A 12,615-nucleotide genomic window follows, 5' to 3' on the forward strand; every position below is an offset into this window, starting at 1 on the left:
ACTCTCTTGGGCCTTCTAGAAGAATCTCTCTCAGGTCTCCTCATATCTTACAGTTTGCTCCTTCTTAGTCTCTTCTTTAACCTCTTCACCTTAAAACATCATGACTGCTCGAGGCTCAGTTCTAGAGCCACCTGCCTTCTCTATTTACACTCATTCCCTTGGTGATCTCATCTAGCCCCTTCACTTTGAATGCCATCTCCATGCTATGACTTCTAAATTTTATGTCTAAATCCCAATCTGGCCCTAAAGTACAGACCCTTGTCTTTTCGACACCACTATTTAGCTTTTTATCAGGCATTTCAAATTTAACTTGTCCAAAAGATAGATCCAACTGCCCCACCATCCTTTCCATATTGGTAGATGGCCACTCAATCAAACCTTTACTTTCAAAATATGTCCTGAATCTGATTACTTTCACTATCTCTACCACTGAAGCCCTAGTCCAGTGATGGCAAACCTATGACACGCGTGTCAGAGGTGACATGCGAACTCATTTTTTTGGTTGATTTTTCTTTGTTAAATGGCATTTAAATATATAAAATAAATATCAAAAATATAAGTCTTTGTTTTACTATGGTTGCAAATATCAACAAATTTCTATATGTGACACGGCACCAGAGTTAAGTTAGGGTTTTTCAAAATGCTGACACGCCGAGCTCAAAAGGTTCGCCATCACTGCCCTAGTCCAAGCCTCAGTATTACTCACCTGAATTAGTTTAGTAGTGATTTGGGTGTTTTTGATGTATCAACGTAGGTTCATCAATTCTAACAACTGTTCCACTCTGGGGAGGATGTCGATAATGGGTGAAGCTGTGCGTGTACGGAGGCAGGAGGTATATAGGAAATCTCTGTACTTTCCCTCAATTTTTCTGTGATCCTAAAAACTGGTCTAAAAAATAAAGTTTTAATTTTTAAATGCCTTTAAAAATATAAATCAGATTATTTATAAAAATATAAATCACTGCTCTGCTCAAAACCCTCCAACAGCTCCCATTTCACTACAAGGCCTATCAGGCTTCCTGTACTCACCCCACATCTCTGAACTCATCCTCTCTTACTTCGCCTTCTCATGACATAGTGACCTCCTTGCTGCTTGTTGGCCATGCTCCCACCTCAGGGCCTTGGCACTTGCTGTAGTGTCTGTCTTGAATGCTCTTTTCTCAGATATACAGGTGGCTCAGTCCTCTCCCTTTATTCCGACCCAATGTTACCTTATCAGAGAGCCTTCCTTGAACGCCTTTGGAATAGCACTTGACTATCTCACTCTGCCCCTGTATCCTGCTTTGTTTTTCTCCCGAGCAGTTATCACCATCTGAAATATTATCCACCTATTACTTGCTTATTATATATCTCCCCTGGAATGTAAGCTCGATGAGAACTGGAACTCTGTCTCGTGCACTACGGTACCCTCGACATTGAGAAAAACGACTGCTACAGAAAAAAGTGCTCAAAAAGTGTTTGCTGAATGTTGAATAACAAATAGCATATCCAAATTACATGACATTTGTCTTAAGACAGTTTATTTCTCCATCTATACTTCCTCATTTCTCTTCATTTTTAAAATTTTGTGTTAACTTTTTATTTTGAAATAATTTGAGTCATAAGTATTTGTAAACACAGTACAGAGAATTTTCACTTCTTACTCAGTTTCCTCCTAGAGTTACATTTTACATGATGATCCTTTTAAAATAATATTATTTCCTTTGTTTCCTTTATTCAAGTTTCTCCTGCTTTCTTCTATACGTCTTTCTACACAGGCTTTTAGAACTCTTCATCTCTTATTTCATAGCCAAGCCACTGATGAACTTTCTTCAACACCAACACCAAATCCCTTCTCTAAGATGACTGTCCTACTCAAGAGAGGGATAGACCACTTCAATTAAGTGGGAGAAAAATGTTTTATCTTATTTTAATACTAACACATGAACCAAAAGAAAAGAAAAGCTGTTTCATTTCTTAAACTTGAAGTTTCTGAGAAGAGGCACTGCCTTCCAGGTAAGTAGGCTGCTCTCCGTGGAATGGGCATTCGTGTTCAGGAGACAAGGGCATCACTACGCTTTAGTAACTGGTTTCTAGGATTAATAAAAAACAATGTCCCTTTCAATACACCTGAAATATATAAAATAACCCACCATTTGACAAGATAAGACTCATTGATTTAATGACCAGTAAAATGAGGACATGACTGAAGCATCACTAACCTCTATGGTTAGAATGAGCATGTATTAAACTCCTTATAAAAGCTCCCTTCATATTAAATATTAATTGGAAACCCTCCCTATGCCAATGTTCTTCTCCCATAATCAACCTCCTCCCCAGTGTTAGTAGGGAGATCATTTGCCTTGTTTGCCTGAAATGTCTAGTTCACACCTGTTATTCCAGTGTAACTGTTAATTGCACCCCACTCCACTCTCTAAAGAATCTGGGTTTGGACAATAAATTATATGGTCAACCTAAGTATTAGGGTCTGGGATAAATGGTCAAGGCGCCATTCCTATTTATTGGTATTACCTTGTCACAAGCTGTAAAAACAGTTTTCCTTTTGATTGTTTCTTCCTGAGTTGTCACAAAGACCTTCACATAAAATCACTCTGTCCCATTAAAGCAATTATTAAAACCCCCTTCCGTAATGACCACTTGTTTTAGCTTTCCTACTCAGATTCCAAAGACCACATGTAGACATTGCTTGTGCTGGGTCAGCATCGTAATTGTTCAGAGGCACAGCCTTGCACAGGGAACATTTTGTCTGACTATGTAATCCACAAGAATCTTGAAGAGACTTTTTTCCTTGGTAACATTATCTGGTAGAAAGAGTCTGTGATTGACTCTTAATTTTAGCTCAGATAATGGAAAACTCAACATACTTAATTTCAATGAAACATATATATTTTTGGACTAAGATACTTAATGTCTCTAGGGTGCTACCAGAGAATGAAAATTGAAAGGTGAATTTGGGTGGCCTCTTTAGATATAATCTCTGTTAAAACTACTTAATTTCTGTGGTTCACAAGGAGAGCTTTTCTTGAGTTGATGAATGGAACGATATTTCTGGGATTACATGTTTTGACAACTATATTCCAGGCTGAGTCTAGTAGCTACCACTACCTTGATTTATTATTTAATTTTGGGAAATTGATCACTTTTTTTCATCTAAGTCTGTGTGTGTCCTCATAGCACCAAAGGACACAATCAATTCAATGTTTAACAAATAAATCACTTTAGAAAATGTGGATCATGAAGATTCAATGACGAGTGAGGGAACAGAGTTGTTTTCACCTGATTGTTTGGCTATTTCTTAACCTCTCTAAATTTTGTTGTGTGTTGCCTTCCTGATGCAGTTGCTGTGAGAATAAATTACACACTTAGTATAACTTTATGAACATTTGTGATAACAGAGGCTGAATGACTTTATCATTCTTGATTGTAGTTTTCTTTAAAAATGAAATGAAATGAAGTGGTTAAAGTGAGTTTTTTAATATAAATCTTTATTGTTGAAAGGATTACATATGTCCCTTTCCCCCATTGCCCTCTCACCCCTACTCTCTCCTAAGCCTTCACCACCCTACTGTCTGGGTCTATGGGTTATGCATATACCCATATGAGTTCATTGTGAGTTTTTCTCCTTTTTTCCCTTTTCTATTTAAAATGAGAGTACATCTTTAAAAAATATTATTGACATAGTTAGCTATATCGTAAGACACTGATAGACCCTGAAATGTCAACAACACTCTGTTGTTGTTTTAAATCACAAGCTTTTATCAAAATTAAGAAGGTATCAGGACAACTGAGTTCTGAAATTCCTTTGTAATGTAAGGGACTGAGTTGAATAACTAAAATTTCCATATAATTATCCCTTTCCCTGTTTTAGGTATCAACTCCATCTCCTTCACCCTACCTCATCTGTTCCCTTAGACCAGTGGTCGGCAAACTGTGGCTCGCGAGCCACATGCGGCTCTTTGGCTCCTTGAGTGTAGCTCTTCCACAAAATACCGACTTCTGTGCATGGGCCACGAAGTTTCAATCGCACTGTACATGCATGCCTGCACGTGGTATTTTGTGGAAGAGCCACACTCAAGGGGCCAAAGAGCCGCATGTGGCTCGTGAGCCACAGTTTGCCGACCACTGCCTTAGACATTCCACAACAAAACCTGGAGAGCCCCTTTCTTATCGGTCAGGACAGCTCCTTTCCCAGGAGTTTCAGGGCTTGTTTGTGAAACATGGCCTAGGCACTTACCTCAAGAGTCCTACAGTCCCAGGTGATTGGGGAAGTTCCACGATTTGGAAATAGCGGCATCAGGTGGTTGGAAAGGGTGGGGTGATAGCCAGGCTTCTGGTCTTCTAGGAAACCAATTCCGTTTGGGTAATGGTAATAGGTCATATTATATATTACATATTAAAAACACCTGCAGTTCTCTTAATGCATAAAGGCCTGCAAAAAGAAAGTAAGAAGTTGGTAAGTTAGAAAAAGTGTGTGTGCGTGTGTGTATTTCTGATTTAAAATAATTACCTATTCCCAGCTATGGGACAGGCACTACCCAGGAAGTACTGGATCTTCTCTTGGCAAGGTCACGCTGAGTAGCCTGCACTCATCTCTGCAATTCTTAAGAGATTTGCTTGCCGTCTTTCAGCCAACAATATGACAAGGATTTACTGATGTGCCAAGGTGAGGGCTTGCGTGTTAGAATTGGGAAATCTGAAACATGATCATTTGGTTGAAGAATTCTAGGTTCCTTGAACATTATTGTTCCATGAGTGGTTCACAGGCTGCCATGCGGGGCACTGGGGCAGAGTGGGGGTAGGGCATGTGTTTGTGGTGGAGAGGTAACAATTTTAACAATACATTTTGCTGGAAGGTCTATGCCAGCAGGACCCACCTTAGGAAATGCTGGTAAGCAGTTCTTTGGCAATGTTGACTTGTTTTGAAACTGTGCTTCCTCTCCTGTAATTCCCCTGCCCAGAGGTATAATTTCATAATCTGGTTACTTAACGTCCCCTTACTGTGCCCCTCACCTGAGTTGTTATGCTGTGGACTTTATCTACTTTTCATGTTGATCACATTTCCTATCAAATTCCACCTGCATCATGGCCCTTTCCCTTTGGATATGTATTTCTGCTTTTCCAGGGAGGGGATGCTATTTGGTAATTGAATGATAATGAAAGTTCAAAGGGTAAAAGCAGTTTAATATGCTGTCTCTCTTACTACAGAGGTAGCAGGTAGGCTTACACTTCCATGGGTGAGCAGCAGTATCTTAATACAGCAGTGCGAATTTTCAGTGGAGAAGCTTCACGATCTATGTTGTAAATTGGTGGGAGTAATATTTTGGGGACATAGACACATGTTTTTAGCCCCTTAAAATTATGCACATAGATAAATGCCTACTCTGAGTGACGAAGGCCCTGCCCTTGAGCCTGGGAGAGTCAGAGTATCTGTTTTGCATAGCCAGGTCTCATCATTGCTGAGAGAAGAGATGCTGGCAGGGAGTGAGGCAGACGGAGAACATGCCTAACTGCTCTGTCAACAGGAAGACCAAGGACTGACTATACATACCTTTCTCCTCCTGGGGGAGTTGACACCAAAAATGGGTGCTCAGCACCCCTCCCATGTGCACATGCACCCTCCATGCCACATGTGTACATGCACCCTCACCCAGGCACCCTCCATGCCACATGTGCAAATGCACCCTCACTCAGGCACCTCCCATGTGCACATGCAACCTCATCTAGGAACCTCCCATATCACATGTGCACATGAACCCTCACCAAGGCACCTCCCATGTGCACTGCACCCTCACCCAGGCACTCCCCATGTGCTCATGTACTCTCACCCAGGCACCCCTATGTGACATGCACCCTCACCAAGGCACCTCCTTTGTCACATGTGCACATGCACCCTCACCCAGGCACCCCCTATGTGCACATGCACCCTCACCCAGGCATTCCCAGTCTCACCCCATTGTTTGCCAACAGGCTGATTCCTAAAAGATCAGAAAGACAAATGACTCAGAAGTGCCTGCAGCTTACTTAGAATATGTAACCTCACAATCCTCGCCTGTTTTCTTTTAAGTGCTTATATGGCTCTGATCAAACCTTCACTCTGATCTCTAACTGTTCTTTGAAAATAGCAGCAATGCTTTATTTCTGATTATTTAGTGACTTAAGCCAAATAACTTTTAAAATGCCTACAGCAATTTTGATTTGACACTGTTTATGTTTCGTTTTTGCTATGCTAATCCAAGATTTTCTGAATATCTTCGTAGCCTAGCCAGGACACATTCACTGAGTTATTGACTGAGCAGGGCTCTGATTTAGGCTCTTAGGAAAATTTCCCATGTGACATACAGTGATTTTCAGTGAGACTCAAGAACACCATTGCTGGTTCCTAATAATTATGTGGTTTCTGTATGCAAACGCATGCCTTTCATATGCATAAATACACATAGGGTGTAGGATTTCCAGTTCTTGTTCAAGTGCACATGCATACATGTGCGCATGCACGCATGCATACACACACACACACACACACACACACACACACACACAATGAATCTCTGGTCTTCATTTGCTAATTGTTCTCTCATTTCAGGTAACTTCTCCACTGCACCTACAACTATTAAATAATAACAATTACAGAAAGATGCTTAAGCAAAACAGCCAAAAGTTGTAACTGTTCAGTTTTAAGGAAGAATGGCTGCTTGGCATACAACTAAGCAGGGATTTTTCTGGCAAAGTGATGAGGTAAATCCATTACAGAACCGTAATAAACAGCACTTACTTTACTAGCAAAAGAATAAACAGGGAGTCTTATCATTCCTCCACATGGTGATGAAACGTAAAGAAGTGCCATTCAGAAGTTTTTTCTAAATGCAATGCAGATCTGTGTGTGAGCCCACACCTATCCTGCTGTTTCCTGTCATTAAAACCACGATATTGACACTGTCAGGAGGTTGTTAAAGTGGTGCAAAAAGCTGCTATGAGGCCAAATTCAGAGTGCTCAGTAAACCCGAGCAGGGGAATATGTATATGCAAAATAAACAAAAAGATGAAAACAATTTAGAATCAGGCTTCAGGCTATTCCCTTCTAGAGAAGAAGCTATTGGTTATCCTTACTGCACCACGTTAAAAGATATTCCCATGTTGTGTACGTCTCTGCATGATAATAGCAGATGATTTTTGAGTACTGACTCGTTCCAAGCACCATGCTTAGCACTTCACTTGCTTTGCTCTCATTTGAGCCTCACAATGTTTCTATAGATGAAACTGTTATCAGGCCCATCTTATAGATGTGGATGTATTTTAGAAACATGTACGTGTAAAAGCCAATCCCTAGAATGTGCTAATTTCAAATAACCCCAAATAAATCTAAGTGACGTCAGTGGGAGCGGCATTAGGATTTGCAGAGAGGGTAATGTTTTTCTTCTTAAACTCACACCGATGTGCTCCACGGAATCATGATGTTTCATGCATGTGCATATGTGCAACACATTTTAGTTTTTGTCACCAGTTTTCTCCCATTTTCGATTATCTTCATATTTATGATGCACAAATCTGCTCACTTTGAAGTCTCTTGCTGCGGAATCTCTTTTCCAGTAAAATTTCATAGTAGTCACCTTCAGAACTCTCAAAGGGATATTAACTTAAAAAAACAAACTCGAAAAGTCTTACACTCGCCACGAGAGAAATGTTATGTCTCCCAGAGCCACCTTCACGGTTACTGCGCATGTCATAAAAGCTAATGTCGTTTTACCCAGGACCCACCCATCCCTTCTCTGTCTTGCTTGTCCCTCAGGGTCTTTACACAGTTCGCATCTCTTGGCCTGGCTCTGTGATCAGGCTCCCTGACACTGTACCTCTGTGTTACTTTGGAGAGGCAATTTAAATATACAATTTCCAGACGGGAATGATTTAGCAAAATTAAAAACAGACAGGGGGCAGAGAAGGCGGGAGGTGTCAAATGTTCCCTCTACCCCACTATCAGTTTGATGTGGTGGCCTTGCTCCTACCTAGTCCCCTTCACGCTGTCCACTACCCAAAGTTAAAATGCCTGAAACATTAACAGAACACACATGGATAGAGGTATGTATACCTTTCCTTCTGCCTCCTAACCCAACACATGGAGTTACAATTGTGGCCTATTTCAACTTAATTTTGTTTCACCCTTAGGATGAAAGAGATTTGTTTCAGTGTCTCACGAGGTATTGTAAAACATAAGTACTTGCAAGAATCTGCTTAGCCACCTCAAAAGAAAACCATTACTTTTGGCAGATACTGAGCATTTGCTTTAGGAGTTTCTTTCCTCTTTCCAAACACATACACGGTCATAGTGATACGTCAATATCAAAGTTGCTGGATGCACTTTTATTCATTATTAATGTACATGCGTAAATAAAAATTTCTGCTCTGGTTAGAAACTAATCTAGTAGAAAACAGGCAAAAGAGATATAGATAGAAATATATAAAATATATTCAGTCGCTGTCTGGGGCAAGACAGGGAACTCAGCACCTCAATAGTGCTGGGGGTTTTTGTTACAAATGGAGAATTTCCCAGTTTTCCCAGATCTTGAAGTCAGCGTGGTTCAACGTGACTCATTAAGCCATCACTGGCCACAGCGATGGCTCACATGGGGATGGGATGAAACATGGTTACTAAGGAGCCCATGAGAATTACTACATTCTTTATAGCATTGCTTCATGGTTTTCAGATCTCATGGCCATTTTAAAATTCATTCAAGAGGCTGCTACGGGTGAGGCTGCATCTAATCTCTAGCATGCCTCCTGAACAAGACCTTGGTATGCACTTACCGCTGTGTCAGCTGGGACCAACTTTCAAAGTGGTTTCAAGCACAATTTCTGAGTTCTAGTGGCAATGAAAGCCCTTGTATCCTGCTCTTATTTCTTGTTAGTGCCATGCATGACTTTCTGCACCATATGACCCAGGGAATTCTGCAGCACAAAAAACCGATAAGATGTTAGGTATCTTCCATTTTCTGCAAATAGTCAGTATTTACAATACTACTCCAGTGGTTTCTGACTACCGCTCAGGGGGATTTTGCTTAGCCTAGCAGAATGTCCTGGAAACTACTGGCAATGATTTAGCCTCCAAAATTGGAACGCATTTAGTAGAGACAGAAAGCCTATGAACAAATAGTGGGCATGTGCCAGAGTAAATAAGTGTGGTTCATGAGCTGCGGTCAGAAATGTCTCCCTTTCAGTATGCAGGGCACAGCTTTTGCCAGCATTTGCCATAAAGTCATCACACGAAGCAGTTTTTCCTCTTGGGGAGACATACTCAATGAAAAGAGGGCTTCTAGGCTCACAGTCAGAATCTGCCATTAGGGGCTGGAGTCACAGGTCATGCCAAAGGAGACCTGAGCTGAGGGGTCCTCTTCTACAGCCAGCCTTTCCTCCCCAGCCTGCGGGTAAGCTCCTATGAAAAACAATGAAATCCTTGAGGGATTGAGGATGAGGTTGGAAGGGTTGGAAGAGGAAAGACTCTTTGTAATGCTCAAAGCTCCTCCCAGGATCTCATAACAAACCACAGAGGCAGTTTGCTTCCTCTCTTTTCCAAACCCAAACTTGGCCTTTCCTTTCTAACTCCTTCGAAGCATTTAGTGAGGCTGTCATTCCTGAGAGGAGCATTCACACACCTTCCACTACGGAGTTCTGTCGCAGGCTCAGAGGCTGAAGAAGACAGACGTCTTTGGTTTCCACTTTGGACTGCTTGCATTTTCCTTTAGAACTTAACTCCTTGACCACACATTACAGGAGGATTTAGTACATTTGGATCAGAATAGCATGGTTTCTGGTGCAGTGTGCACGCTTGCCCCTGAGCTTGGAGTCTGGTTTCATGCAGTTTTTTTTTTTTAAATTTATGTGTAGACTGTGCAGTCTTAGTAACCACTGAAATCCAAGAAGAAACCGTTTTTCTTTTTCTTTAACTAAAGAAGCTATTAATCAATACCCCCTAAGACTCATTCATTGTGGGGATATTGTTGTAAGGGCATGTATAGTTCACCTTTAAAAAAGAAATATAATGAGAAATGTCATTTTACAAAGCCTTCTTATGATCACCATTGTCAAAATACCATAAAAGAGTAAAATATGGATAAATGCTTTTGAAATACCCCAGACACAAAATCTTTAGGAATCCTATATAATAAAAGGCTAATATGCAAATTGTCTCTTCAACCGGGAGTTGGACTAGGAATTTGACCAGAAGGCGGGGCCAGCTGGCCAAACTCCTGCGGCCCCCCCGCTAGTCAGCCAGACCCCACCCATGCACAATTTCATGCACCGGGCCTCTAGTAAAGAAATAAATCTGAAATATTATTTTGGCACTAGTTAAGAGGTTTCCTAATTCATCCTCATAATTGTGGATCCCACCGTTAAATTCAACTGCTATTCACTGGACACCCACTATGTGCCAGGCATTATGCTAGGTACCAAGAATACAGAGATGAAGGACAGAGGAAATATAGCAAAAGGTTGATAATCATCAGTGGTGGGTCTTAAGAATTAGCACTCTGTTTAATTTAGAAAGTTAGATGTGTTTTTGCCCCCAAAAGAAAACAAAATAGACGGTCTCTCATTTCAAAGAGCTAACAGTAGATGGATATAAAATGAGTGACCCAATAATGTAAGCAGTATGATGAACAGAATACTAGGGGGATGCTCTGAGATGGCATGATTTCCTCATGGCACCAGTGTTAAGCAGGATATTGATCTGGTATTCACAACAGAGTGGTAAGAATTGGTTTAGGAGTTATAAAAAGTCTAGCTCTGTTTTAGACTAGACTTGCTTGTCCATGTGATCACAGACAAATTGCTTAACCTCTCTAACTCATAGCTTCTACTTTCTGTCTTGCCTAGTTATAAAGTTGTTAGAAGGATTATATGTGAAAATGTAGAGAAAAGGGCAAAAAGAACTGTGCACATAATATACTTATAGGGTCGTATTTTTTATTATTAATTGTTTCAGAGCCTTATTTGCAGAACCAAACTACATAGCCAATAGCACTTGATCACACATATCACATATATACTTGACTACAGAACATTATGCTTCACTTTTTTTTTTCCATCTGAAGATATCCAAACCCTTTCCCCCAAGTCCCATAACCAAGGACTCTGGGATTCTAAAAGGAGAAATGGCTAGACTCATATTATTGACTAGGTCCAGTCCTCAGTGAGGAGAACTGTTAGGTTTTTGCCTCAAGTGAAGGTGCGAGGCAGAATGACCCAGTGGGATGAGTGCAGGCTTTAGAGTAGACGGACTTGTGGTATCTTAACATCCCTGCATCTCAGTTTCTCCCTCTGCAAAATGGGATACTACTATCTATCTCAAAGTTTTGTGAGGATTAAATAACTATGTGAAATAGTTGGAACACAGTAGCCCCTCAATAAATAGAGCCCTTTCCCCAAGCATATTGATCCATAATGAACCCCAATTGTATTTTACCATGTCCAAGTCTCTTTCTGATATGAACAGATGCCAGGAAGTTAAAAAATCGATGTAGATATTTCCATATGAGACCTAAAGTAATAATGAATAGAAAAGGAAGAATCAAAAAAAGGAAAATGGAAGGAATTTACATTCAGCACATGGCATTAGCTAGTCTGGCGGCTCTGGGTTGGCTGAGTCCTAAGTGAATGGTGTAGTAAATGGGAACTGCCAGGAACTAACTAGGATCTGCTTAAATTTAAAAACTGGGCATTCCAATCTTGCTTTGCTCGTTTTTCAGACTCCCAACTCATTCCCCCAAATTTCACTCCAACAAAAGGCAAACACCTTCCCCTTCCAGTGTCCCAATTCCTTCAACGCTTAGACTTGTGTCCTTTTGTGCTGGCTCCAACAGGTGCAATAATAATTTTGTTGGCCAAACTTCTGCAAGCAGCCCTGCAATCATATGGCGTCTTCACCTTCTTTCCCGTGTTAATCACAAAAGAACAGGATGACATGTATTCAACATGCACAGGCATAAAAATAACAACCCATTACTGAAATGACAAAAAGGTTTCATGGTGTATGTGTCATTTCTATCCAAGGTTCTGAAAAAATGCTGCTATATTGTCCTTGCTGTATTCCCCCCTATGGCACCATCTTCTCCAGCGAGGGATGAGAGCCTAATTTAAGAATGGAGAGATGTACTCTCCACAACAGTCACTTCTCCTCAAAGTGGTTTAAATTTTTGGTCATTCTCAATTTAGTGATTTTAACAGTAGAAAATATAATTTTCTAATAATCTCATTCTAGATTACATATTAGCAAAGAATTATAAGATCTGATGAATATAACAGAATGAAATCCTAGCCATCATCTTGATAATCTCTGTCATATCCTATGAACACATTTAAAAAATAGATTCAATAAGTCTTCATTTCCTTTCAAATCCCCCAAAGGTCTAGGAAAAGGGAAAAAAAGGAGGTGGTATAGAAACTGGTGAAAGCAAAGCATCAGTTTAAATTGGAACAGGCTGAATGACAGGCTATTGGTTTAATCAAACTGGAGTAAGCAAATAAGATAATTTTGGTGAAGAAGAATTCAACACACACACACACACACACACACACACACACCCCTACAGACCAAGTTTCTTTACCTGTATTTGTTTCCTCTAT

At 40.5% G+C, this 12,615-nt stretch overlaps 2 long non-coding RNA genes across 2 annotated transcripts in view; one reads left to right on the top strand and one right to left on the bottom strand.

Annotated features, from left to right (window-relative positions):
• Window positions 1-6,537, top strand: part of LOC106727786 — a 9,610-nt gene extending 3,073 nt beyond the window's left edge. The window contains exons 2-3 of the long non-coding RNA XR_001364040.1: window positions 4,310-4,315; window positions 6,469-6,537. This is a non-coding gene — a long non-coding RNA (uncharacterized LOC106727786). The remainder of the gene's footprint in view (window positions 1-4,309; window positions 4,316-6,468) is intronic.
• LOC102247478 lies at window positions 4,241-8,842 on the bottom strand. Its single transcript, XR_314177.2, has 3 exons — window positions 8,800-8,842; window positions 5,950-5,975; window positions 4,241-4,429 (listed from the first exon to the last, which is right to left on the bottom strand). It is a non-coding gene; the product is annotated as an uncharacterized LOC102247478 (long non-coding RNA).
• Between the last annotated feature and the right edge of the window lie 3,773 nt (window positions 8,843-12,615).

The sequence above is a fragment of the Myotis brandtii genome, unplaced genomic scaffold (genome assembly GCF_000412655.1).
Source record: "Myotis brandtii unplaced genomic scaffold, ASM41265v1 scaffold48, whole genome shotgun sequence".
In the NCBI taxonomy this organism is placed as follows: Eukaryota; Metazoa; Chordata; class Mammalia; order Chiroptera; family Vespertilionidae; genus Myotis; species Myotis brandtii.